General features: G+C 38.0%; 1 protein-coding gene and 1 non-coding gene across 5 annotated transcripts in view; one reads left to right on the forward strand and one right to left on the reverse strand.

Annotated features, from left to right (window-relative positions):
* The window catches only part of BICC1 (BicC family RNA binding protein 1), a 286419-nt gene that overhangs the window by 118702 nt on the left and 145141 nt on the right, over window positions 1-22576 (forward strand). The gene's annotated exons all lie outside the window — the stretch shown is intronic.
* LOC123847152 (U4 spliceosomal RNA) lies at window positions 19510-19657 on the reverse strand. The gene has a single exon (XR_006791420.1). It is a non-coding gene; the product is annotated as a U4 spliceosomal RNA (small nuclear RNA).

Here is a 22576-nt window from a genome sequence, read left to right on the forward strand (position 1 = left end):
TTAGGTTCCAATAATACAGTGAAGGTTATCCCTTGTATTTTAGGAAACCAATACCTTTTACACTTTCAATGAAGAATTAATTGGCCACATGGTTAATAATGTGGTTATAGAGAGAACTTCACATAAGGGAGGTGTGTGTGTGTGTATGTGTGTGTGGTAAAATACACATAATATAACATTTACCATTTTAATCATGTTAGTTTACATGTTTAAGTATACAATTCAGTGGCATTAAGTACATGCACATTTTTGTGCTACTTTAAGAGATTCTTGCTGTGAAATAACATCCTACCTGAATTGATATTTGACATTAAGATGGCCATATATTTATAAAGAATATAGGGACAAAAATATAAAATTGAATCGCAGGTATAAATTATTTTGCTGGAAAGATAAAATTTGAAATTATAATAGCATTGTTGCAAATTTACAGTAAAGCTGGAATAGCCAGGGCTCTTAGAGGCCAGCGTTGCACACTTAAATGAACAGTAACTGGCTACTCTAAAGCTGGCATTTAGAATTATTAAGGAGTTAGTAGGTGCTTGAGTGCCTAGAAAGAAGTACAAGAGGGTCTCTGCATTTTGTGAGGGGTGGGATAGGCATAGACATGAACGGCAGCTGCTCCCTGTGGCTTCTTAGTCCCACGTTGTGAAAGATGCTGGTGGACAGGAGCAGAGTGCTGTCACGTGGAGCACTTAGCCTGTCTTCCCTGAAATGTTTATTACATCCGTGTGTTTTGTGTTCTGGGATGAAGCATAGTGACTCTGGTAGGGCAGAGGAGGGGGTCGGAGAGAGGAGTTCTAGGCTGGCTTTATTCCTGGAACTTTGTGGAACTTTTTCTGTAATGAGTTCCTGATGACTTGAGAACATCTCAAAGCCTTGCCTTCATGTCTGGCCTGTACAGTCACCATTTCAATTACACTTGTCTGGCTTGTTGTCCTCTGTGCAATGAGTGGTCTTGCAGGAAAATGTGGTTGAGTGTACAACCCAACATTTAATTGGACAAATCAGCAAAAACACCCCTGCTTGTAAAAATATGGACCATTCATTGTATTATTATTATTTTTTTAGAGATTTATTTATTTATTTTAGAGAGCGAGTGTGGGGGTGGGCCGGGGCAGAAGGAGAGAGAGAGAGAGAGAGAGAAGCAGACTACTTGCTGAGCACAAAGCTTGATGTGGGGCTCTATCCCAGGACCCTGAGATCAAGACCTGAGCCAAAACCAAGAGTCAGTCACTCAACTGGCTGCACCACCCAGGTGCCCCTCATTTGTATCAGTCATCCACCTTAATGCCTCCCAAGAGTTATTTACTAATGGGGCTTGTGAACCAGGTCTCTCTTCTCTTAGACACCACTCAACGAAATTTTGTGTTTCCTGGCTTTCTCACCTAATCATTATTTATTTATTTTTTTTATTTTTTTTTCCTTTTTTTTTTCTCCCATTTTTTTTTTATTCTTATGTTAATCCCCATACATTACAACATTAGTTTTAAATGAAGTGTTCCATGATTCATTGTTTGTGCATAACACCCAGTGCTCCATGCAGAATGTGCCCTCCTCAATACCCACCACCAGGCTAACCCGTCCTCCCAGCCCCCTCCCCTCTAGAACCCTGTTTGTTTTTCAGAGTCCATCGTCTCTCATGGTTCGTCTACCCCTCCGATTTCCCCCGCTTCATTCTTCCCCTCCCGCTACCTTCTTCTTCTTCTTCTTTTTTTTTTTTCTTAACATATATTGCATCATTTGTTTCAGAGGTACAGATCTGAGATTCAACAGTCTTGCACAATTCACAGCGCTTACCAGAGCACATACCCTCCCCAGTGTCTATCACCCAGTCCCCCCATCCCTCCACCCCACCCCCAACTCCAACAACACTCAGTTTGTTTCCTGCGTCACCTAATCATTATTTAAAGGGAAGCTAAGTTGGCTTTCTCAGCTTAAAGCTGGGAAATTGAAATCCCTATGATTGATCAGTTTTCTGAAGGCTTTCTGATGGTGCCACTCTCAGATTGGGTGGGAGCATTCTAGGGAGGGATAACGTTGTCCCTAAAGGGACAACTACATGCATCTAGGAGCATTTGGCTACATTCAGTGATTTGAAGTATCCTCCTTTGATTGCAGAGCTCTTCGCAGGCTTCTTCCTTTGCATCCAGTTTTGTCAAGCTTCCCAGATATTTCCTGAAGCACTTTACTCCCTTGTCGTGTATCACCATGTATCTGTCAGAGAAACATTTTTGTTACTGCCAAACCTGAGTTTGGCTGGACGAGGTTGAATTCTTATATTTTAATGTGAATTCTGAATGGCAGAGTGGCTAAACTTTAAGATACATCATGTTACCCCTTGTTTCAAAAACAGATACGAAGTGGCCTAATAATCTACATGAGTAGCACAGACTACAAAATAAATGCAAGCGGAAATAGCTGTGAAGGGAAAATAGAAGTTGGAAAATAGTTTGATGTGAGGAACAATAAGGTTTGTATACAATACATCAGAATGTCAGCTTCCCCCATGGCCAAAGCTGAAAAGGAAACCTCACCAGTTATAAGAATCACAAGGTCCATAAGGTTAAAACCGAGTCAGTGGCTCAGGAAGATCACAGGCTTACTTGCTACAGGAACCTTGGAAGACCTGTGGATTTGCTAAAGGAGACACCGCTGCATGTGTCTGGTGGCATATGTTGTCAACAGCAGCTACCCCAGCTGCTGCACTATGGTTCTTTCTTGTTACGTCTCAGTATAGAAAAAATAAACTTTCTTCTTCAGGGCTGAAGCAATTCTACAAAGGTTAGAAATTAAGACTATCTAGGATGACCTATACAACTATGAATATGTATATTCTGTGAATAGTACTTCTCCCAAATGAGTTAGATAAAATGGTTATCTAGCTTTTATTATTACTTGTTAATTTTTGTTACTAATAATTCTATCAGTAGCACCACTTATAACACATAGCTACCCTTTTCCAAGTACCTCCGACGTGTCAGACATTGTACTAAGGCACTTGCTGCGGAAGAGATCTCTTAATCCCCACAGAAACCCTGTAGCTCGATTCTTATTTTAGAGAAAGGAAATTGGCTCAGAGAATGTGACTGACTTGGCCAGGTTCGCACTGCTGTTGCTGCCTGCGCGCCTTGCACTGACTCCGCCACCTGAGACCAAGACGTTGTTGTGCGGGGGAGACAGTTTAGCTCTTCTGAGCCAACTCTCATAAAAAAGAGCAGCCTTTTCTCACATGAGCCCAAGCAGCACAGAAATAGACCCCTGGCCGCCCTGTGCCTGGGATGCCTCTGTTTTCCGCTCAGCCCCGTGTGTGTTGCGTTTGGGCTCGTGGCGTTCTGCAGCTGGCTCCCTTTAAGACTCCTTAGAGTTGTGCATCCAGGGCCACGTGACAGGGATTGGAACTAGAGAAGAACAGTATTTTCTTTGACTTTTAAATATTCTTTAGCTTTGAATATATAATTGAGTTTCATTTGGCTAATGCTGTCAGGAAGGGCAGTCTTATAAAAAGGAAAAAAAATAGCATTCCATGTAAAGAGATTTGAAATCTGATATTCCTACCATGTCCTCTTGATTAAAACTTTAAATTAAAAACAATGTAGAGATTATCTCCTTCCATCATTTTGACAGTATAGTGTATGTTCAAAAATATCTTTAGTATGCCCATATGTATTTTAAGCCAGAGACAATGTTACTTTTAAATGTAAACTTTTAATAACAAAGGTTTCATCTGTGTTTAAACAAAGCATTTGCTTTATATGGACAGAAGGCATCCCCCCCTAACACAGACAATTTGTTGTGCCTTTGGTCAAGGTAAGGAAGCTGATGATAAGTTTTTAAGAGGGAAAAGGTATGCAGTTAGAACCATATTGGCAGTTTGGCAGTTATTTATTTTTCCAGGGTGAACATGCTTTCAGAAATTGCCAGTAGTTGCTAGGCAGGCTTCAACAAACACAAAGGACATTACCCAAGTGTCCAACCTGGCTGGTTTCTCAATTTAAATTTTGTGAGCCTGGCTCAAAATGTAGTAAACTCTATTACTATTTGAACTTGGAATACAGAATTGTGCCAGCAATCCCCTTGGCATCCTGAGGCCATAGTGAAGTTAATGTTCATCCCCAGGAGGCCAGCTGACTGACTTTAAGCACGGGCACACTGTCCAAGATCCAGGGCCAGGTCATTGGAACGGCCACGAAGGTGAATGGAAACTATATGAAGAAAACAAGTCCATCCTGCCAGGAGCACTTGCCTTTTCATTTGGTGCTTTCCTTTCCGATTACTGGATTTTCCTGCTGAGTATATGCTGGCTTTTGTAGCTTTCTCTTTCTTCTGGCACATGTACAAAATTTTCATACACCCAGTTATAGTCAGTCCTTTGCTTAAATAACTTTTGTAGATAAATTTGGAGCAATGCCAGTGAAGCTGAAGAAATACATGTTCCTCTGGAATAGAACGAGATGGGCAAAGATTTTTGAAAATAATTGTGTAACCATAGGTCTGTCCATTTACTTATCTTTGTTTTCTTTTGTTTTGCACTGCCTCTCCAGGCCAACTTTTCCTAAGAACAGTGCTGTGCCATTTACTATTAGATGAGAAATGCAGACTAATTATGAAGTCTAAAAGTTTAAAAGACAGCACCTTTTAAATATGTCAATCATACTAAGGGCAAAATGCTGATAAATATAACTTTCAGCTTTCCCAAATGGACTAAACATGCAGAGTTGGGATAATAATAAGAATGTGAGATATGAAGTTTATCTTGATCTATATTGGGAGTCAGTAGCCTATTATTTAGGCTAAAATTCTCTATAATACACTAACAGAATTAGCTTTACCATGTTTCCTAGTGAGGTATGACTATCATACATCCTTCCAAATAGGCTTAGGGTCTTGTAGGCTGCCTGCATTACCTGTTTGAGTATCATTACATTTAAATGAGGCTGTGATGGTTATTGTAATGATGGATTTCCTTCTGTATGTGTGAACGCTCATTGCTAATAACCCTTTTTCTTTAGCCTTCTGTATCTGGAACATTTTGATTGGGGCTAGCATGGTATCTGTGTGTCTCCCGCGCAGAACCTTTTAGGAAACTCACAGTAGAAATAATGGAAGAAACAATGTTATCTTAGGCCATGGGTAGATCTCTTGTGAAAAATGCCACGGGTAGTGCTACATTTGGGAGACAAGGTCTTTCTTGCCAGCTTCTGAATTAATGCTAACTACTTATCTGTTTTAGGGAGTTTACATTGCTAGTTTTAAATACAACAGAAAATGTTTCTTTTCATAAATTTATATTCTATTTGGAAAAAATAGCTTTTTTTTTTTTAAAGTAAAAATGGTATGCACTCATTAAAAAAAAAAAAAAAGGACAGAAAAGTACAGAGCAGAAACTAAATAAAGAACAGCCAGATTCCTCTTCAACAGTAGTGTGCACATTTTGGAAGCATCTCTCTAATTCTCTTCCTATGATAGATATACCTATATATAGCTTTATTTATTTCATTTACTTTGTAAACTAGTCTGTATTCTGCTTTTTCTAGCTAGCCATCAACATTTCTTGTTCATAAATAAATATTTACAACATTCTGTTTGGTGATCATGGAATCACTTAAACATTTTTCCAATAAAAATATGAAAATGTTTTATTTAATTAGAAAAGTAGCATTAGGCATTGAGTATTTGCCTGTAGTGACCATTGAAAAGAGAGGATGTCAAACTTTTGCTGAAAGAAATCCCATTAATAAAGCATTGAAATTACATTGTTTTAGGAAATAACGGATGTCAAAATCTGTTTGCTGCTTTAGAGAATCAAATCCTTGGCCTTTAGCTTAATTCAAAAATTTGAAAGAAACTAAGGGTAATTCGTGGGTTTAAGGAGTATTTTAACATACTATAACATACTAGTTATCTGGAATCCAGAAGAATGAATCATAGTGGTTATAGTATCAAAGACTGAAGGAGTGAAAATCCCAAGATGATTTTCCACACTCCTGAAAAACCATCATCTTCATAGTAATCTGTGTCTTTTGTCTTGTCAGCACTTTGAAAGATAAGACTTTTCCAAGTCACAAAACCTTCTTTGGCTACTCACACTTTTTTGTCTTGTTGATGGGGTAAAAAGGACTATCCTCACCATTACCAGAATGTGTACTTAAGGGATTCAAGAAGAACTTTCTCAAAAAAAAAAAAAAAAAAAAAAAGCGTGTCTGTGTGATCATGGGACAGTAGCATAGCTCTGCAAACATGAGACTAGCTTAAGTTTTCCAGGTCCCTTGGGTGTTTTGCTTTGACTAGAATTACAGAGAAAAATTGACAAGCAGTTCCATGATTGACTGATTTTCTAAGCGTTGTAAAGTGTTCAGAGGATACACTGCATTCAACAATCTATTTTCCAGATATAGCAACATTTTTTTCCAGCTTTAGGACATGCTGAGTTCTTTTTTCGACTTGATCTAGTGTTTTCATGCCTTATTTTAATTTGAAAAGGTTTTCAGAAGTAAACATGACACACTCAACTGCATTAAAAAAAAAAACGAAAAATTACTTTGCCCTTTTCAAGTAAGCCACTAGGCCATCTCTAAGGTAAGTACTGGCACTTAGGACTGAGACCCTCTCCTACATTAGAGTATGGCTGAAGTCATCTGTTTTAGGAGCTTGTGGTACTTGGCAGTTTTAGATGCTCACAGTATATAAAAATATTCCCAAAAACTGTCCCCCTCTGAGCTGTGCTCTCATATCATCACAGTGCACATGGAGTCATGTCCCAATGAGTACAATCCCACATTGTACTCATCCTTCAACTTTTTCTTGTGCTCACCCATTGGAAATGCCATTTTCTCCTGCCCTTTGCCAGGGAAGCCTTTGAATCCAAGCCCTAAAAGGCATTTACCATACAGAGTTTTATTCCATGGCATGTACAACACTCTCGAGTGCTAGCCACTCTGCCATGACATCGGTTATTACTGTAGAGATGTCCCATTATTTCAGTGTTCAGTCTCTCTGTCCATCTCTTTCTCTCTCTGTCTCTCTCTCTCTCTCACACACACACCCTATATCTTTAACTGCCAGAACACTGAGGTACAGAATTCCTCTCCAATGTCAGAAATCCTTTCCATGGTCTGGGCCTAGGGCTGCTTGGTGCTCTTTGTCTCTCCTAATTATGATCACTTCTCATCACTTGCTTCTCTCTTTCCTTTCTGCTTTTATTCTTTTTCTTGGTGGTTCCCCTACGTAGGATTTGGGTAGGACCTTTTCCTGTTACCCCATAATTGGTAACTAGGATGCAGATTGAAGGGCCTATTTATGGCCCTGGCATTTTGAAGAGAGCTTTGGATAAACTGCCAACATTGAGTCTGCGTACTTCTTCACATTTGTTATCAGATGGCAGAAACTGCTCTGATACCCACAGCCAGCACTACACACCACCCCTCTTCCCTGCAAACCCCCTCCCTAGTAAGATTGAAGTGGGAAGAAAGAGGTGGAATATCCTTATGGAGGTTGAGCTGGGAAATGAGGTGGTTCTTTTAAGAGGTTAGGAGATTTTCTCTTGGGAGAAGGGACTTTTCAAGGAAATCTCTCAAAGATGGGGCACACTTCAAGAAGAGGAGACCAGTGTTTTATTACCTGGCGGCACAGCTGCTTAAGCAACAGTCTTGCTGGTGTGCCCCGGTGCCTATGTGAGACTGGACAAGACAACTGGGGAGAAGCTCTCCCATCATTTAGTGTGAGCCAAGTAGATACCACTGAAGGTAGCTGGGATTAAGCTGTCTCTCCAGTAACCCACGCATGAAGCCTGTCTACCAGGTGAGTAGAGCCCAGCGTCTGGAGACCATTAGGTATTCTGATGGTGTCAGGGGGCAAGGAGACATGAAGAATTTGGTTATCGCATCTCAGAGAAGTGTGCAGTGGGAGCCTTCGTGGATGCCTCTCAGAAACTCTGCAAGAGCTACTTGCAGACCTTCCCTGTAGAGGCTGTCAGTAGCCAGTGAGTGGTAGTCAGAGAAGCACCAGAAAGTAGTGGAGAGAGGATCGCTGATGCACCCAGGTAAGTAAGGAGGCATTTGCTTTTTCTTCCCTTCCTTCTTCCCCCCAAATAGCTGATCTCCACTGGTGTATTTGATAGACTTTTATGTGTTAACTCATCTAATCCTCCAAACAACTCCATGATATAGGTTCTATCATTGTTCTCATTTTACATATACAGGAAACTAGGGCATGGAGAAATTTAGTACTGGGATTTTGGATCCACGTGGTCTGGCTCCCAAGACCATGTTATAACCACCATATCGTATTGTCTCACCACCTTAGATCATAGGAAATGATTTTCAATTTTTTTTTACTACAACCAGCATAAGAAATAGATACACATACATCCTGACCCACTACACGTCTACCTAAAAATAAATAAATGAAAAAAGTTTAATGAGGTAACACATGTAATACAACCTGATTTTTTTCTGTTTTCTGTTTCATTAAAAAAAAAAATGCTAGTTACCACCTACTGTATAGATGATCTGGAGCTCAGAAGAGGTTTGAAGGGATGAAAGAACATCTCCCCCTTCTCAGCGTACCTTCTCTCTCTGTCCCTCTCTCTCTGCTCCCCCTTCTCCCATGCCTTCCTGAGTTTCCAGAGCTATAAATCTAGCTGGTCATAGACAGTGGGATTAACTCTGAATTGATTGTCAGATTGGAATGTTACACTGCCCTGGACTGAGTTTCTAATACTGAAAGTGACCAAATCTTTATGAACACTCACCTTCATGATAAGAGATGAGGAAGAGGGATTCCAGAGAGCACAGTTAAAAATAGTGATGGTGGGGTTCATGTTACTGTCTGAACAGTGATTCCATTGTGGGCTGGTTATATCAGGCTTCAGCTGTTTGGACTATATGGGTTGCAATCCAGCTAGGACAACCCTGTCTTCCATTGGTCACGCTTATCATCCATGGAACATTGGTTGCACTTTTCTTATACTCTGTCAGAGTGGAGCTGTTGGGTTCTGATTTCAGACCTCAAGCTATTTTGTGTTATTAGCCCAGATCAGGTTTTATTGAAATGGCTTATTTTGTTAATTCAGATTTATTGATTACTCTGTTACTTATAGCATATCTATTTTTCCATTCCTCCTTGGTTTAGAATTTTTTTTTTCAATAAAACTCAGCCTCTTTAATGAGCTTTTATAGTCAACCTGGAGCTCCCTTTGTTAAAAATAAAAAATAAGTCAGGATGAAAAGATGTCTTAGGAAAAATGAAACCAACTGCAGTTAGTCCTTGAAAATTTACAAGAAGTACAAATGTTAATGGCAAAACTTCTGTTAGAATTTGTTGAATCATGCTTTCTAGAGACCAAAAAATTATTGGGCTTCCTCTTCACCCCACCCCCAACTTACAAGTGACTTTTGTAGGTGATGAGGAGTGCCTACCTTAAATACTTTCCAGACTAAAATGATTGTGACCAGACTCTAAGCTTTGTGACCTTAATCACCCATTTGGGAGTTTGGAATGAAGCCAGACTCTTCTCCAAGGGAGATTTTGGCCTTCCTTGCATGTACTTCTGCAGCCCAGTGAGATGGGTTGTCTGTCTCTCTTTTATCTGGCACTGGGCCATCAGCCTGTATTGGGAGAGACTGTGAGCAGTGAAGTCCCAGCACACACCAGTATTGTGGAGGCTCCCACCCCATCACGGACTGGACTTTTATGAGGAACCACTGGGGAAATTTCCTGCAGATCTTACAACCAGCAGCCTCTGTGCTTCCATCCTGAAGAACTGGCTTACTTTTTAGCGTATGGACACTGTGAATCCTGTGCAGATGTGGTTTCTCTCCTTGCTTGTGGGAGGCAGGGATCAATTTTCAGCCTAAGATAGTGGTGTGTAATTCTGTGTTCCAATCTTCGCACTGGCTTTATTATTCTCTTTACCTAGTATTCCTTCTGGGATTTTCTCAAGTTTTTCATTTGATGCTTTTGTTTCCTATGTGCTTTTTAATAAACCTCCAATCCTCATGGTAAAGTACTTGTATCCAGAGTGCTTTTACATGTGTTTTTAAAGCTTTAGCCTTTAAAAAAAAAATCTGCCTTAAATAGTGGTTATGATTGAAAATAAATTATGGTCCCCAATTTATAGTGGAAGAGCAGAACTATAACTTTTCTACACACCTTGCAATCTTGTTCTAGGTTTGGCAGGGTGGGCATGATTAAAATAAGAATGAATTTTTCTTGAGATAACAAGATTGAGATAATTGAAAGGTCATGTTAATTACTTAGTAGAATCAGCTGATACTAAGTTGTAAGGAAACACCCAGAGGGGCATTCCAAATTCAGTAATGAATTGGGACAGAAAGCATATTTAAAATTCATACTTAACAGTTCAGAAAAGAAAGGTGGAATGAGAAGAGTTTGTACTGAGAAGCAAGGGAAACATTAATTAGCTGTGTTACTTTGAGAAGCCATTTTCCCTTTTATAAATTGGTCGTCTCATTTATTAAATGAAGGAATTAGATTGAGTGAACATAACAATTCTGCCAACTCTAACGTTTTCTGATTTTTCAAATGCAGTTAAAATAGGACTTTGAAAAGAGACCATCAGTAGTTGTTTAAATGGAAATTTGAGAGTCCTGAGTTTTGAGGCCTTTACTGGTACCTCGATTAACATATAAATCCACAAACCCTCACTGCTGTCACATGGCACAATGTTTGGACCTCCAGACCCAGAATAGGGTGTTTTTCTCATAAACTTGAGTGTATAGTAAAGCAAATGAAGTGCATGGTGTATGCACACACATGCTTGCATGTGTGATTATAGTGCTTACCAGGGAGGTTATACTAACTGCTAGTCATGTTTTTGGTGAGCTTTGATATGCCCACATAGGTATTCAGTAAAGGTTTATTGTTTTGACTTGGTATTTTACAGCAGTATCCATTTAAAATGTTCAATTATATAATGCCTTGTTACTTTACTTTGGAATTAATTTTTAAAAAATGTATAGAGATGTAACATTTTAAAGTTGGAAGGGACCTTAGAGTATTACCTTGTTAAACATTTTTGTTTAATGATTTCTGGGGAAGGATGTTTAATATTGATAATGTCTGGTATGATGTAGCTTGTTTTTTCTTATTTATGTGATCACAGAACTTTTAAACATTCTGTATGTATAGTAAAAGAAAATAAGTATAGCTGGAGCTTAGTGTTCCTTTCTACCTTTTCTCAAGTGAGTGCTTGCTATCGGTAGAAGGCTTCATAATTTGCAATTTGTACACATGAAGGCCGAGCAGAAGTTTCCTTGATAGCCTGCTGCATATACTAGAACATTTTGGCCATGCCAATAAAGATTTTAGCCACTAGTATAAGAGACATGGCAGAAAAGAGATTAATATACTAAGCCACACAGTAGTGCATAGTTACTGCCTAATCACTGATTACTTTTAATAAGGTGAGTGAGAATATTGTATTTAAAAGACAAGTTATTCTCTAAAATGTGGAGTATATTTAGTCAAGGTGAGTGAATCTTGATGTTTTGTCCTGCTGATGGGAGCTGCCATATTTCACAAAAGAGAATGCCTTTTCCCTGAGATGGGCAGACACAAACACTGCCCTGAATTTGGCCAAGTAGCCAGAAATAGTTTTAGGATTCATGGAGTTGTCTCCAAAATTCCAGGGATATTGCATCATCTTCATGGGTCTGGTTTGTTTTCAGTTCTTTCTGAAACTGAGCCCTGCTGGTGGGATAAATACTCAATAAATTACACTCACACTAAGACTTGCACACCAAAGACAGTAGCAGAAATTTAAAGCTCCTTTCAGAAGCATCAAACTTCTCTTCTGAAGTGTGGCTTTTTTTCCCCCCTTGAAAATGTAGTTTAGCATCTCTTCAAAGTATGCAGTGTTTAAACTCAAAATAGTCCAGCGTGGGAAATTGACAGAGTCAAGTCTTCATTTGCCCTCTGTTCAGTCCACAGGTCTTTTTGAATCAGGGTACTGTGTATCCTTTATCAAGTGTCATTGCTCTTGCTTGTTCCAGCAAGTATATGCTTAGCATGCACAGATTTTGACCTCAGTAAGATAACATCATTTTTTAAATCACAGGATTCTAAGTTTGGTCTTCCAGAATTTTTATTCCTTAAGTTCCTTGATCTGAGAACAACTCTGTTAATTTCTTCGTTTTCATAAGCAGCTGAAAGAATTAAAATAAATGACATCTTCACACACTGCCAAGACTACTTCCAACCTTCAGTAAATTACAGATGGTTAGTTAGTTGTATCTGGGCATGCAGACAATTTACAATCTTGACAATGTCTCCATGACTTACAGTGTTAAATATTTATTGAACATCTATTATGAGCTGGGCACTGACCAGGACTTGGGATCTGCCTGATAATTTAAGTACCTCTGCCTTTTGCACTAGCCTCATTTTCCAACCTTTTCTATCTCAGCATCTTTATACTAACCACGTGCTGGTGCCAAATCGGCTGCTAGCTGTTCTCTGAATGCACTTAGTCCTGTCATTCCATCCATCTTGAATGTTCTTCTGACTCTTGCTTGTTGATGCGTTATTTTTGAAAGGCCAACTTAAATGCCATCTTTTTCATAAAATCATCCCTAATCACTGGGAGCTAGAAGTGATCCTTCATGTGCTCTGTGTTATGCACTGTCTGTCCCTTATTGGAGTTTTCATTTGCATGCAACACTGCATTGTATTATAATAGAGGTGCTATATCCAGATAAAGGCAGGGATTGCTCTTTTGCATTTTTTGTATGTTCCAAAGGAAAGTGCCCCGTGGTAGTTTTTATGTCATGGTAGGACTCAGTGTCATCGAATGAATGAACATTCCTGTGATGTACATGCACCTACTTAATATACACAGTGATTTTGGAGAAGAGTGGGAATAGTCTGGAGCCACTGAAGTTACCTTAGTGTAAGAAGATTTCTCGAATGTTGAAACGGTCCCTGACTTACAATGGTTTGACCTAACATTTTTTGCCTTTACGGTGGTGCAAGGGTGATACTCATTCAGTAGAAGTCAGGCTTCAGTTCTGAATTTGGATCTTTTCCCTGGGCTGGTGATGTGTGGCACGGTGCTCTCTGGTGACACTGGGCGGTAGCAGTGAGCCTCAGCTCCCAGTCAGCCACGCAGCCACCAGAGGGAACTACTGATGCACTTGTACCATTCTGTGCCCATGCATCCAACCTCCTTCACTTCCCACAGAATTCAATAGATTACATGAGGTGCCCAGTACTTTATTATAAAATAGGCTTTGTGTTAGATGACTTTGGCCAACTAGGCTAATGTAAGTGTTCTGAGCATGTTCAAGGTAGGCTGAGGCTAAGCTCTGATTTTGGTAGTTTATGTGTATCAAAGGCATTTCCAACTTAGGATATTTTCAACTTACAACAGGCTTGTTGGGTTGTAACCCCATTGTAAGTTGAGGAAGAGCTGCAAAAATGTTGGGTGTATGTTAATTTAAATGTTTGCCTAGTTACTATGTTTATAAGATTCCAAATTCAAAAATGTATAAAAATGTACATATAAAGTTAAAAAATCTTCAGTCTCTCTTCCCTTACCCACATTCTAGTTTGTTAACTTTATTGCTTTATTGTTAACTTTAACAATATATCTGGGAATCTATTCCAACTGAATATAAACATTACCCTCATTTTTTTCTTCCTGCTGCATATTACATGTTATTACATTGTATGGATGCAGTTTAAGTTATTTCAACTGGTCCCCCACTGGGGAACCTTTTAGCTATTTACAACTGTTTATTGTTACAGAAATGAATTTTCAGCCATTTGTGAAAGGAGGAGAGAAGAAAAAAACTAGAAGAGGTATAAAATCTTGAACAAAGAGAATATTCTCTGAACATAGAGACCGTTTCAATAAGGTCCAGCTTGTTTTATAGAATTTTCTTTTTTATTAAAAACAAACTAAAATTTAAGTTTTAAAGAGCCACTTAAAAACCCTTTTGGCACAAGACAAGTCAGTTATATTTGCTCATTTTGTTTCCTATTTAAATTGAAATTTTATTTGTAATTTCTGAGGATTCTGTGGGCAAATGTTTGTAATAATTTATATCCTTGTTTGAGGTCAAATTCAGTAATTGTTTTGTGGACCAATAGGCATTTGAGAGATTAAAGACTTGCTGTCCTATCATTATTAATATTTTACTTGCAATCTCTTTAGTGCTGTCTCTGGTAACAGTATCAGCAACCTCATCACTTGTGGTTGATCTTTGCAACTTCAGGTAGGTCACAGTTATTCAAGATTGCCTTCTTAAAAAATTTTCCATATGAAGAGTTATGTTCTGCAAATAGACATGTGAAGTTATGTTAAATAGTTTTAGCGGCAGTATCAACCATTTATTGAGCAACTACTGTGTATTGTAGAGTGCAAATTTGATGGGTTCTCCTAGGTGCATTAAACACTGACCTCTGATTTCCACCCCACAGAGATTTAATTGAGGTAATTCAGGTGTTGGGATTTTTAGCAAACTCTCCCCAGGGATTATTTATTAATAAGTTGTTTCTATTTTAAAATAGTTTTGGACTTCCAAAAATGTTGCAAAGACCTCTCACACTCCTATGACCCAGATTCCCAGTTATTAATATTTTACTGAACTTTCTCCCTTTCTCTTAATCTATGTAGTCTTTTTTCTGACATGATGCTCCATCACCCCTAAGTGAGGTTGGTATTGTTACCAGAGACAGCACAGTCAGAGAGGATGGGAAGGTGTGGAAAATTGTTATCATCAGGAAATCAACGTTACACAAAACCACCATGTAATCCACACATCCCACTCCAGTTTCACCAAATCCCCCCAATAGTGTCTCTTTTTCCCCTTCCTGGTCCAGAATCATATACAAGAATACGTGGTTGAATTTAGTTGTCATGTCTGTCTGTCTTCTTCACTGTAGAATCCATTCCTCAGTTTTTTCCCTGTTTCTCATGTCTGTGAAGGCCTTTCATTCTGTACAACCCTTGATTGGACCATCCAGTGTTTTTTCACAGCCAGACTCAGGCTCTGCTTTCTTGGCAGGAATAATGCCATGCTCTTTTCAGGGTATCACATCGGGAAGCATACTGTGTCAGTCTGTTTCACCACTGGTGATATTAAATGTGATCACCTGCTCAAGTTGACTTTCTCCATTATCACCCTTATCCCCTTTGTATTTAACTAGTATTTTGTAAGGAGATGTTCCCATATTATGCCACTATCCTGTTCTTCATCAAATCTCCACCTACAAGTCCTAGCATTCATTGATGGCTTCTTTTTTTTTTTTTTAAAGACTGCTGTGATAGTTGCTGAATGGTAATTATTTTCATTATTCCATCCATATCTGTTAGTTGATATCCTATAAGAAAGAGCTTTCTTTCCTATTTATCAATTTATTTATTCATTTACTTATTCATATCAATATGGATTTATGGATTCCCCCTTTATTCAATGGATTGTAATTTGATAATCTCATTATTTTGATACTCAAATTGTCCTAGATTTGAGCCCTTCCAGGTTGGCTCCTGTTTTTGTTTCTTTGTTTGTTTTTGACACATTCCTATCATTCTTTGAACATTTTCCTACTTTCTGGGACAAGATGTTCCGGGTTTATCTTGTACTTCCCCGCCCTGACCCTCGTTCTTTTGAGTAGAAGGTGGTAACTAGAATCACGATCTGGGTCTCAGTGCTGGGTGCTAGTAGGCCCTCTCAGCAGACAGAACTAGGAAATGTATATATGTATGCACAATACACATATGTATATCTGTGACTGTTTCTATACCTGTGTCTGTATTGTATAACTTTAGAAAAATGTTTATTCTGTTCATTCAGATTCTAACCCAGTACCTCCAGTGCTTTTTCTAGCCTTCACCTCTTTTCCAGAAATTGAGAAAGCTAGCTCCCATTCTCCTCAGTATATTACTTTTGTGCCCAATTAAATTCTGCTTAATGTAACCAGTGTTCCAGCTACTCAGGAAATCCTCCTTCCTCGGCCACCTTCGTGCTCCCCCACTCAACCCCTTTCCTTAGCTGCCAGACATGTCGCCTAAGATGCCCCTGCATGGCACCCCCTCCCATCATGGTCCCACTTCCTTGATCTTTTGCACCTTCGTGCCAGGAAGGAGGAGAAGGGAAGAGGAAGAGAAAAGGTCCCCCCAGGTGATTTAATGTGATGCCAAGTTGAAAATCACTGTATTTAACATGTTACATGCATTGTCTTTTTAAATATTTCAAACCATATATTCTTTCCTCGTAAAATTTGAGATTTAAGAAAAATATGTCTTTATGGTAAGATTCTCTTTTTAATAATTTGTCCATTTTTCCCATACATAGAATAGAGGTAAATTTTTTAGTCCTGAGACTGTAGTGGGGGTATTGATAGCTGGATTTTTATTTTAGTGTTTTAAATTTCCTTGATGGTAATAGGACAGGGTTTCTAAAATGACATGATTTGGGGGGGTGCCTGGGTGGGTCAGTCAGTTAAGCGTCTGACTCTTGGTTTTGGCTCAGGTCATAATCTTATGGGTCATGAGATTGAGCTGCACATCAGGCTAAGCACTCAGCGGGGAGTCTGCTTGAATATTCTCTCCCTCTGCCCCTCCCCCAACTTGCATGTGCTCACACTTGCGCTCTCTCTTTCTTTCTGTCTCTCTCAAATAAATAAAATTAAAAAAAATTTAAATGACATGATATGGCATATTAGTAGCAACCCGGCGCTGTCAGGTTTTTTAAGGAAGAGATTCTTTTCTTCAAATTCATGACATTAAAAGGGCTCACATACTGAACTTGGATTTTTCTTTTCACTTCTGAAATGTCTCATGCTTCTCTCTGCTTCTTCACTAAATTCAGAAGCATCGATGTCAAGAGGTTCCATGTTCCTTCTCCCTGGAGTTTAGAAATGGCATTTTAAAAGAGCTCAGGCACCCCCTACCCCAATCACAGCCACTTCAGGAAATCTGAAGGGAGAAATGGTCTGGAGCCACTGGCCTAGATTGTTAAGTATCAAAGCCCAAAGCCCATTATAGTTAGAAGAATCCTAAGAGTGATCTAAAGCTAAATTCCATTGCTGTGTGATTCATGATGATCTAATAAGACTTTTCATCTGTTTTCCATTTTCTGAAGATTGTTAAGTTGGTTGCTATTATCAACAGTGTTTAGGTTTAAACAATTAAAATTAAGGTATAGAGTTACCTGTGTATGTCACGTGCTGGTTTTGCTCATTTGTTGGCACAAGCTCATCATGCAAAGGCTATATGGCACAAATTTACCTTAGATAATCTCTTACAGAGTGGAAAGTATCTGAAGTCAGTTGGAGGGTTACTGAGTACTTTAAAATTTCACTTACTTAAAAAGTGGGATTAAGTATTCTTGAATTTCTACAGATTTAAAATCTGATATAATTTGGATTTTCACATATGAGGCTTTGTAGTATTATTCATTTGACCAAAGATTAAATTTCATAACCTGGATTTGTTAGAATTTTGAAGGATGAAATCAAGAAAGCAAAGATAAACATTAGAGTGGAATTTGACAAAAATAGAGAAATATACTTTGAGAACTTTCATATTTTGGAATTCTAAACAATGAGCGATAAAAAGTTGCACTTCTTACATTCTGAATTTCTGTTCATTGTTTTCTCTGTAATGAGGTCCTTTGCAAGTCACATTCGGTCATGCAGCTCCATTATCTCGTGGGTCTATTTATGTTGAGGACAGCTATCATATTGTGTATCTGGAGAAAACTTTAGTGACTATGGAATTAATTATTAGCCCTTTTGAAGGCCAAAATACTATCAACACAGTTCATGGAAATATCCTACCAGAAAGATAATGTCCCGATGGCTTATAAAAAAAAAATTAAGATAGTGTTAAAGCACAAAAATGTATTTTTTCTAAAATTATCTACATGAATTGTACTATCTAAAATAGATTCTTGAACAAAAGGATATTTTCATTTTGGTTTTTGATTCTGGAAAGTGTATTTATTTTTCATAGGAATATTCTATTTTAAAATGCCTGAATTAACTAAACCTTTTCAGAGGATTTTCAAGTTTTCCACTAGTGATAAGGAAGTTAAATAAAGACTTTTAACTAAAAATGGGAATAATTTTGTTGTCCTTTAGTTCTTACATTAGAAATTTGAAACCAGAAGTCAGTTAAGTCTCCATAGCAATCATCTCTATTTACAAGATGAATAACACATTTCATTCCGGATGTTGGGAAAGTTCTTAAATAGTAAAAAACAAACCAAAACAAAACACAACAACCCCCCCCCCCAAATATCAGGTATTTTGACTAGAAACTCAGCCAGTATTTTACATTACAATGAGAAGGGCTGACATCACCACTGATTACTTCACAGCGAGCTTCTGAGTTCTTGTCTGTGGGAACACAGGAGAGAACTATTTTGTTGACATTGCAGATTCATATGGTTCACCCTAATATGTAATAAACTATCATGAGAAAATATAGGATATTTTGTCACAATCTGGTAAGAAGATGGAAAAAGTATTGTGTTCTGACAACATTCAGTCAGCATTTGAAAACTTGTGTTAAATGAGTTTTTGTTGCGTTTGTCCCCATCACTTTTCTGAAAATTCATACTGGTGCAGCTCATATGTTGTCTATCATAGTGCCTGCTGCATTGTACGCACTCAGTAAATATTTGTTGAATAAATAAATGAAATATATTTTTATTTGTATTGGTTTTGAAAATGCAAACTTCTGGGTTTTTATTAAAAGAACAGTTTCCTTCCCCTCAACTTCCAGTACCTGACAACCACTGATGTGTTTCTCTCCCTGCAGGTTTTCACAATGTCATATTGCTTAATCTACTGACATCAGGTGGAATCACATCATATGAGTAGCACCACACAGCATTTAGTCTTTGGTGTCTTTTTTAACTTAGACTAAATCTTTTTGAGATTCATCTGGGTTGTTGAGTGTATAGTAGTTTATTGCTTTGGTTCTGAGTAGTGGTCCATTGTGTAGATATACTAGTATTTCTTGTTGTTCATTCACCAGTGGATGGGCATTTGAATTGTTTATAGTTTAGGGCTATTATAAATGAATGTGCTGTAAAATCTACATCCAGGTCTGTGGACAAATATTTTCATTTCTCTTGAGTAAATGCCTTGGAATGGAATGGCTCGCTCCTTTGGGAAGTGTGTTTCACTTTATTGGATAGTGGTTCTATAATTTTGGATTCCCACCAGTGACATGTGAGAATTGCCATTGTTTACAGCCTTTCCAGCACTTGGTAATGTCTACCTTTTTAAGGTTAGCCAGTCTAGTGGGTATGTAGCAGTTTTTCCTTGTGGATTTATGTACATTTTTTTGAAGACTGATGATAAGCAGTTTATGTGCCTATTGGCCATTCATATGGTTTCTTTTGCTAAGTGTTCAAAATTTGGTAATAATTTTGGGTTATCTATTGAGTAGTAAGAGTTTTAGATACAGGTCCTTTATTGGATATATGATTTGTAAATATTTTTTTCCCAGTGTATGACTTTGTTCTACATTTCAGGCATTTTTATTTGACTCTTTCATAGTTTCATCACTCAGGTAAATACCCCTCCCTTCCAAAAGCACACATTGGTCATATTTTTCAATTAGCAATAATTGCGCCTCGGATAAACCTCATTGGCTATGATACTGCCACTGCGCAAAGCTGGTCATATTTTTCAATTAGATCCGTATCATATTTATAACTATTTTAAATGTCCCGTATGACATTTACAATATCTGGACCGTGTTGGAGTCTGGCCCTGTTGATCATGTTATCTGTTAACACTGGCATAATTTTTCCTTTTTGTGTTTAGTAATTTTTTAATTGAATGTAAGGTATTGTGTGCTAAAGAACAATAGAGACTAAGGTAAATAGTATTAATACCCATAAATGGTCTCTTTTCTCCTTCAAGCTGTTAACATAAGCAGTCGTGTCAATATTGTCAGTAGTTGTGCTAGATTTGAATTGTGTTGTTGCTATAGTTACTGTGAGTCCAGCACAAACTTCAAACTTATCCAGTGTTGAACTACTGTTACCTTGAGCTTAGTAGGAGGTCTGGAGTGCAGGGGAGTTTTCGTAGTATTCCTAATCTATGCCCGATTTTCATTCCACAGTGCACACCTGGGCCCCAAGGCTCTCTCTGTGTTCTTGCCTCTTCCCCAGCAGTGGGCTACTGCTGCTTGTTACTTGGGGCAAGGTCCTGGGCGGGGTGGGGGGGCGGCGTGGAGGGGTGGTGGAAGGTGGATTGGTACTTTCCCTTCTCCTCCAGCCTCAGTTTTAGTCAGGTCTTGTATGCCTGAGCTTCCGGAAAGGGCCTTTCTCAGTGTTCCTGTCCCTCTCATAACTGTTTTTAAAATCTGCGTGATGAGTTTTGATAGTGTCTTGTTCCTTCTACAGAGTTGTGATAAATTCTTTTATATCTTTAAGCATAAATATTCTATATCATATTGTAATACCTGCATTATTTTGGTGATCTTTTTCTGCAGCTTATTGTTTCTCCTAACTCACTACTCCTGGCTTTTCCCCTTGTATCTGTAGTGATTTTTGATTATAAGTTCATGGAATTTTATCCATGAAACTTATTTGAAAACTACTTTTAAATTGTTTTAAACTTTTTTAAAATTGTTTAAACTTTTTAATTCTGTCACCAAGAGAATTCTGTCACATAAATATATTTAGGAATTCTCAGGAGACTTTTTTCTTTTTTCTCATTCCACAAGGCAAAGCCAGACACTGTTGATCACTAACGGGGAGTTTTTATTTCAACCTTTGGGCTTTATGTGTTTCTGTTGTGAACTTTATTTTCTGTTCACTGAACATGGTTTGTTAAAATTCAGGCTATAGGCCACCAGGTAATAGAAATTTCTATGGCAAGTGCTGACTTCAGCCTTCACTTCCTATCATTTCTGATCTAAGGAATTTTCTTACTTTGAAAAATACATTTTTATATTTCACTCAGCATTTTAAGAAGCTTTCTACTTAAATGGCTTTATCTGAATATCCAGTTTACCCTGTTTCTAGAAGTGCAACTTTTATGTGCTATCTTCTCATACCTCTGGTGTAGCAGTTGATATATTGTATCATGATCATGTATTTTTTTTCAACCAAAACTAAATTTTAATAGGTTGCTGAATGTGACTTTTTAGTTTTTGAATCCCTGACCAAACACAGAAAAGGTGGAAGGAGGTTGTATAAAGAACTTAGACTTTTCGTTTAAGTATATATTCAAATATTTATGAGCTGGAAATACATCAGCATTTATTAGCTGTGTGACCTTGGGCAAATTACCAACATTTTTAAAAGGTTTATTTATTTGTTTTAGAGAGAGTGCTTGAGCCAGGGTAGGGGCAGAGGGAGAGAGAGAATCTCTCCTAACACGGGGCTCTATCCCATGATCCCAAGATCATGGCCTGAGCCAAAATCAAGAGTCAGCTGCTCAACCAACTGAGCCACCCAGGTGCACCACAAATTACCTAGTTTTTAAGCCTCTTTCTTCACCTGTTGAATGGGATAGTGATGCCTACCTTTTTTAGGACTAAAAGACTGCAATTATTGTATATCTGAAACTAATATAACATTGTATATTAACTATACTGGATTAACAACAACAAAAAAAGACTGTGATTAAACAAAGCAATCTACATAAAATCTCCTAGTCATGTCACATAGTAGGCATTCAAATGTTAATATCATCTTCCTCTCTTAAATACCTGATGAATTTTCCCTATGTTTTTCCCTTGAGTTCTTCCCAGCAAGGAATTTTAGTTAAGATAGTAAAAATATCTCAGCCATTTGCTCCTATTTAACCCGTTTTGTCTATTTAATGTTTGAATTCCTTTGACAAATATATTGGAAGTGATGACTTTTTCTGACTTTTCAATAATGAACTCGATCAAAGAGTTTCATGATTAGGGCATATGGAAAATTCTCAATTCAATTCAACTTGTCAGTTTTAAGGAAGGCACAGATTATTACTTTACCAAACTAGAATTTTATTTTCTAATTAATTGTTATGAGTTTTATACCTCTGTGGATTATAAACAAGATACAGAAAAAATTACTTATTCTCTTTGGCCATCTAGTCCTTTAAAAGCTAATTTGTAAAGTGGTGTTACTGTAATAGGGCTGTATGGTGACACTTTGCTGAGCACAGCATAAAGGTTCAGACTTGTGGAATTACTGTGTCATATACTTGAAACTAATGTAACATTGTGTGTCAGTTGTACTTCAGTTTAAAAACTAATTTGTTAAGAATGACTTTTAAATTTAGTCTGGATACACAGTTTCTTACTGGCCATTGTGATGCTTCTTTTTTTAATTTAATTTTATTTTTATTTTATATATTTTTTATTATGTTGTGTTAATCACCATACATTACATCATTAGTTTTTGATGTAGATTTCCATGATTCATTGTTTGCGTATAACACCCAGTGCTCCATGCAATACGTGCCCTCCTTAATACCCATCACCAGGCTAACCCATCCCTCCACCCCCCTTCCCGTCTAGAACCCTCAGTTTGTTTCTCAGAGTCCATAGTCTCTCATGGTTTGTCTCCCCCTTCGATTTCCTCCCCTTCATTTT

Source organism: Mirounga angustirostris, unplaced genomic scaffold, assembly GCF_029215605.1.
Source record: "Mirounga angustirostris isolate CCGP_5_RB_7025 unplaced genomic scaffold, mMirAng1.0.hap1 SCAF_6, whole genome shotgun sequence".
Taxonomy (NCBI): Eukaryota; Metazoa; Chordata; class Mammalia; order Carnivora; family Phocidae; genus Mirounga; species Mirounga angustirostris.